At 49.5% G+C, this 6,696-nt stretch overlaps 2 non-coding genes across 2 annotated transcripts; one reads left to right on the top strand and one right to left on the bottom strand.

Annotated features, from left to right (window-relative positions):
- Positions 1-2,874: 2,874 nt before the first annotated feature.
- TRNAN-GUU lies at positions 2,875-2,948 on the top strand. Its single transcript has one exon. It is a non-coding gene; the product is annotated as a tRNA-Asn (tRNA).
- A 1,719-nt stretch (positions 2,949-4,667) lies between these two features.
- Positions 4,668-4,749, bottom strand: TRNAS-UGA. Its single transcript has one exon. It is a non-coding gene; the product is annotated as a tRNA-Ser (tRNA).
- Between the last annotated feature and the right edge of the window lie 1,947 nt (positions 4,750-6,696).

Genomic DNA, 6,696 nt, shown 5'->3' with positions numbered 1-6,696 from the left:
AGTAGCACAGAGAGGGCTTGCAAAAGTCTCCCCTCCCACAAAGCAGGAATGGGAAATGATTCTCAACTTGAAGCTTGATGTGAATGAGGATGTCTGGACCACAGGACCAGGGACTAATGTATGCTAGAGAAACCAGTGACACACAGAACCAGGCTAAGGAAAATGTTTCCTGGAGTCAATAACTGGAATAGCAGCAGTACTGTGCAGGAAAATGTCTCACAAGAGGTGTTAGCACATTGGTGGTTTGGTAGCAGAAGTCACGGAGACCGGGGGAGGTCTAGCTTTGGGTTCTGGCCAACAGAGGGATGAGTTTTATTGTCTTCAAATTTCAGTAGAAAAATTCAGACCCAAACTGTGTGTTGTGGGGGGTTCTGTGGTTTGCATTTGGTTTGTTTTGTTTTTCTCATTTGAAATGTCCTTGATAATTTGTCTGGGAAAACCATTTGGACAAGGCCAAGGATAAGTTAGAAGAATTAAAAATCTCCATGGGAGTGAGGGGGTCCCTCAGCGCCGGGGGAGGGGTGGAGATTTTCATGGGGAGAGTTGAGGCGATAAATGAGAGGCTTTTGCTCCAGTGAAAGAGAGGTTTGGCAGGTTCATTTTTATCAAGTGAATCCCCCACCCAAACACACACACACACACACACACACACACACACACACACACACACACACACACACACACACACACACACACACATTGCTGCCCTGCTGCTGCTGCCCCAGCTCAAACCCCACTGTCACCCCCAGCATGTGACCTACAGCTTCCTGCTGACAAAGCCCTTATATATCAGAGACAAACTCCCCTAATCTGCCCCTTCTCCCAGCTGAGCCCTCCCCCCACGGAGCCCAGGACAGCCCCAACCTAGCTGGATCTCGCGGCAGATGACCGAGGTTGTGCGTCGATGACACAAGGAGCCAAGTGTGCACACACCCAAGCAATGTAATAACTGTCAGTTCCAGTGACATAACTGTGCAGTACAAACATTGCCTGAGTATTTCACTCCGTGCACTGAGATGGGAGCGTAAAACACCCACCCACCAATGCAGCCATTGAAATCCCCCAATTTACTATCCCTGCCCTTCCCAGAAAGTCATAAACTTCAGTTCATTCTTGCTAGCAGAGGGGAAATTCAAGTGCTACTAATGTTTATGACTGATTAAATAATGTTTAGAGTTTAATTAATATAGTAGAAAAATACACAGTAATTTCTTGACCAAACACCACAAGGTGAAACAGGAACAGAGACAAACCTTGTCAGTAAAGTCACTTTTCCCCAAAGATCCTCAAAATATTCTTAATTCCCACCCCACCGCCATAGGATGTCTGTACAGGTTAAGTGCCCTACATCCATCTTCCCATTAGAATTGCCCTTGTTGGACATTCCCAGACCTGGACATTGGTGAAATACAGAATTTGAGCAGCAAACCCGGCTCCCTGCACCAAGGCAGGGGGGGTGTTCTTCCTGTCACTTACTCCTTTATAATACCACAGAGAAAGATTTTTCAAAAGCCAAACCATCCCAGCACCATCCTCAGTCAGCCAATGAACAGGGAAAAGGTTACAGACAACAGAGACCTTAGAAACAGTTAAGTCACAACAAGCCCACCTCACAAAGTGGTCGAGTAGTTAAAACAATAGCCTGCTAATCTTTTGTCATCCTTGTGGGCAGGAGCTGCCGAAGCCCCCAAAGGTGTGTGGGTCACAGGCTCCCAAGCTGTGGCCCCACCCCTTCCCCCTGAGCCCCCACCCTCCCCCCAAGATCCCAACCGCACATCGCCCCATCTCCCCGAGACCCTGCCCTCTGCTTGCTCCTCTCCACCCTCTCGTGCAGTCCCTTGCCCTTAGGGCCAGTAAAGAGTTGGAGAGAATAGTCTCCCCAACCTTTAAAAGTTGGGTGCCAGGCCCCACTTCCTCCCCCACCCGTTCCAGCACCTCTGCTTCTGGGACTATTTTATTCCCCCCCATCTCTCTCAACCAACCATTTCCGTCCTTCAGCTCAGTGACAGTCGCACACTCTTTGCTTTCTACACACAAAGATTCACACACAGACCTTGCAAGGAAAACCTCCCGAAGGAGTCAGAAGCACCTGAAGTGCTGGAAAATCGAGGAGAACTGACAGTGGGACGCAGAGAGCTTCCCCAGCAGATGAAGGGGATCCCCTGCTGCCCAGGGTCACCAACTGTAGGGAAGAACCAATTGGGTTTGCTTTTGGGAAGCTGCCTGGAGTCAGATCTAAAATCATTATTCAGTCTGAGATACGGTTACAGCATCCACAACCCCAGTGTCACAGCTCTTGAAATGGCTTGGTCCTTATATTTTAACAACCACAGAACTAAAGGGATTTGAAATAAATCCCTGTTTAGAGTCAATGAGGAGTGAGGGAACTTGGGGCTTTTCATTTCTTAGCCTCTGACACCATCACGTGGCCATTTCAGTTTACTCTTTATAACAGTGGTCACCACCCGTCAACTGCGATCGACTGGTCGATCCTGGAGCCTCAGCCAGTCAATCCCGATCTCTGAGCCAGTAAAAGTCCGGCCGGCTGCTGGCACATCTCTGCGGTCTGTGGGGTAAGCGGGGGGGGGGGGGAGGGGGGAGAGGCAGCTCCACGCGCTGCCCCTGCCCCTAGAACTGTCCCTGCAACACTCGGCCCCAGCCCGGAGCCCCCTCCGGCACTCAAATTCCCCCCCAGAGCCTACACCCCTCACCCCTCCTACACCCCAACACTCAGCTTCAGCCCAGAGCCCCCTCCTGCACCCAAATTCTCCCCCACAGCCTGTACCCCTCACTGCCTCCCGCACCCCAAAACTCTGCCCCAGACAAGCAGGCTGCTAGAGAGCAGCTTTGGTAAGAGCACATCAGTCTCTAGGTGTCTCTGTGGCACAATGGGTCAGCGTGTTCAGCTGTTAACTGAAAGTCTGGTGGTTCGAGCCCACCCAGGGACAGCAATAAGCCTGTGCTATTTCCTTGCTCCTCAAGACCTGCTAGGAGCCTCAAAGGTCCCTTTTTGCCACCTCAAAACCATCCCTCTTGGCCTCAGTGGTTTCAGCTGGTGGCCCTCAGATGCTGGATGCGACAAAGAATCCCATCTCCCAGCAGCCATGCCAGGTGCTTGGGCTTAATCCTCACGGCCGAGCACAAAACCTTCAGCCGGGAACGTTTCATTCCCTTCCCGCCAAGTGGTCTCTGCTTCCTGCAACCTTTTCCCCAAGTTCATTGGCTGGCTGGGCACGGGAGGGTCTGTACTATTGAAAAAGACCAAGTGCCAGGGACAAAACACTCCAATCCCGCCTTGTGTGGGGAGCTGGGTTTGCTCTTTAAATTCTGTCATTCATAAATGTCCAGGTCTGGGAATGTCCCTCAGAAGCATTTCTAATGGGCAGCTGGCTGCAGAACAGTTAAACTGCACAGAGCTCCTGTGGAGGACAGATGAGAATTAGAAACATTTTGAGGATCGTTTGGGAAATTAGCCTTTGCTGACAAGGTTTGTCTCTGTTCCTATTTCACCTTCCGGTGTTATGCAGAGGGATCTTTGGCATATTTTTGGGAGCTTAATAACTATCTCCGAAACTTTATTTACTCAAACTTCAAAATTGGTGTCACCTGATTTTTGCATCTCCCTGTGAAAAAACAACGTACACGTGGGGCTTTCTACAGGGTGTCATGATGCTAAAGTTGGGGAATTCAATCGCTGTACTTGTGTGTGTGGGGGTTGCTTCTCCACAGCTGACTCAGAGCTTCCAGCCTCGGGCTGCCCCTGCCTCACTGCCAGGCACACCGGGCTGTTAGCTACACCCACTGTCCTTGCAAAGGGTCCCTGCTGAACCCTGCGGGTGACTCTGCAGGTGGAGAAGGTGCTGTGTAGCGATGTAGAGCAGGTGCAGGAAGGAGCCGGGGTCACTATTCAAATTCTGAATTTCACAATTTTCCAAATTTGGGAATGTCCAAAACCAATTCTAACGGGAAGGTGAATGCAGAGCAGTTACACTGGAGGGACCCAGACCTCCAATGGGGGTGGCGTGGAAATTAATAAAGGGAAAATCATTTCCGAAATTAGTCGTCACTGACAAGATTTGTCTCTGTTCTTATCTCACTTTATGGTGTTATTTAGAGGAATCGGTACATATTTTTACTATGTTAATTAAACCCATAAGTTTATTTAATCAAGCCAAAAACTTTGCGTCACTTATTTTTTCTCTGTCCTAGCAGGAATGAATTGAATTTTGTGACGTTCTGGAAAGTGCAGAGAGATTAAGTGTGGGGAATTTAGTCTCTGTGTTTGTGAGCTGGTGTTTTCCTCTCACAGTTCAGTGCCTGCATTGAAATCCTAAGAGGGATCTAAGGGCTGGTGTATGCTGGTCACTTAACTGGCAGAGCTACATCTCTCAGGGTGTGAAAAATCCACACCCCCAAACCAATATAGTTAAGCTGACCTAAGCCCTGGTTAGGTAGAGCTAAATAGAAGGAAGAATTGTTCTGTCAAAATAACTATTACAGCCATGGGAAAACCCCTCCACTCGCTGCAGCAACTTTCTACTCCAAAGTGCTATCGCAGTGTCACAGCAGCGTATTAAGTGTAGACAACCTCCGAGTGAGACCAGATCTGGCTCTAGTTCGCATGCTGCGGCACTAAGATTGCAGTAATCATAAGACTTTTGTGCTTCCGTAGTTGGCAGGATTTGAACCTGCGCGGGGTGACCCCAATGGATTTCAAGTCCATCGCCTTAACCACTCGGCCACAACTACGTGATGTACAGCTGCTCCACTACACTATGATTCAGTTCTCACAGAATTGTCACTTCAAATTGTTCAGACCAGCTTCCCCAGCGCACTCAAAGCTGTGCATTAGTGTAAGTGTGTCCATGGATGAACAGCGAGAAGTCCCGCCCATTTCCCTTCCGGCTGGAGCATGATGAGAGTGTGTTTGTGTTAACGACATTGCTGTAGATCAGTGTTCATTCCCCACATTGACAAGCAGACAGTCCCTTTCCTAGTCAAATCTCCAGCACATCATTCCAATAGCAGGGGTCAGGATTTCTCTGGGGCATGGATATTTTTCAGGGGGTTGGTGCATGAACTCAGCCTTGCATTCCATCCTTGATGTTTCATGGACTAACAAGAGCAGCATAAAGAAAGAGCTGAGCCAATATCTCCCTGTCAGGGATGCAGGTGGCCACATCCCCTGTGTCTGACCATTGCCATTGCAGGAGAGAACGGTTCACTGGAGTTGAATGCCCTGGCTCAGACAGGACACCTAGGGAAGTTTTGCTGTTCATGGATCTGTGCAAAGGAAATTGTGTCTCTGTGTTTTCCCCAGTGTCTCCTACATCCCACCCCCAACATCTTCTGGTTGAACGAGGATAGGTCATTCAGAAAGTCATCGTGTTTGGATGTAAAGGTGTGAAATGATGGGAAAATTGACCATTCTTCCCAGTTTAAATTCTGTAACTTCTACATTGGACAATAATACTCAGCTCTTCACTGGCCATGAATGAAAACCAGGTCTGCCGTATGAGAGACAATAATTCTACCGGAGAACCACAAATGTTCAAACGATAAAAAAGTGACCTCTGCATTGTAGGCCACACTCACTGCTGGGGACCTACACCGGGATAGGGCTGACACTCAGAGGAGCTCTGCGCTTCTGGTCTACATGGAATTATTTGGGCATTAAATCTATCGGGATGAAGAGGTTCGAGTTACCTGTGCCCTGTTCCTTTAAGGCATTGGAGCAATGCTGGGGAGATTGAAGGGCACGGAGCTGGGGAGCAGTGTGTGCATCAAGAAAAGTTGTTGTGCTCTGGTGACACAGAGTGGGTCTGGGAGTCTTGTAAGCCGTGGGGTTTGTATACAGATAAAGTTTACTAACCCGCAGGTTCAAAGCTGTTCCTGCGCTGGGCTACACAGGGCAGTCTTTGCTGAGAGTGTAGCTCATTAGGTGAATATTTGCCTGCAGGGCAATGGGTTCCTAGTTCAAATCCAAATGACTCCCTTTAAAAACTTTTTCAAATGAAAATCGATTTCCAGACCCATCTCCAGTGTGTTCAGGAGTCCGCTGAATGGGGATGCTTGAAATGAATGTAAACACTCAGCATTTCCCCTTGCGAATGTAGAAAACCCAGCAGAGCTGTCCAGCAGCTGAAATCCACTCCAGTCCTCGCGTCTCCAAGAGGGGCACTCTGTATTTGGGGCATGTGTGACACCTCTGGGACGATGACAGGTGAAAAAATGCTGGATTCAATGACAGCTGAGACCACAGGAGGGGAAGGTGAATGGCAGCACCGCACAGGGTTATAACACTCAGACCCGGGGCTTCACTGTCACTACCCCTGTGTTTGCCCTCATTTATATCTTAAGAAATACACCCTTCCCTCTCCCCCACACACTGTCACACCCAACCTTTTCCCCTGGAGCCCACCCCAACCCTACCCTACCCCTCTCCCACACACACACCATGGGACGCAGCCTCTCTGTGACTCACCCAGGTCGGGACTTGCCTCTGCATCGCCCCAGCAAGGGACCAATGAGCCTACAAATAGAAAAGACTTCCCTTCGCTTCTTCAGAGTCTCGGTAACCTCACCCAGGAGAAGTTCCAGCACCGGGTGGCTCAAAGCACCAACCTTCCCCTCAGCAACGGAAGGTGGGAACCAGCTTGCTCACACGGAAGAAGGCTCCCCACCTCTGCTGCTGCT

Source organism: Chelonia mydas, chromosome 22 (genome assembly GCF_015237465.2).
Source record: "Chelonia mydas isolate rCheMyd1 chromosome 22, rCheMyd1.pri.v2, whole genome shotgun sequence".
Taxonomy (NCBI): Eukaryota; Metazoa; Chordata; order Testudines; family Cheloniidae; genus Chelonia; species Chelonia mydas.
Note: the sequence above shows the minus strand (reverse complement) of the source record. Positions and strands in the feature narration are given on the sequence as shown.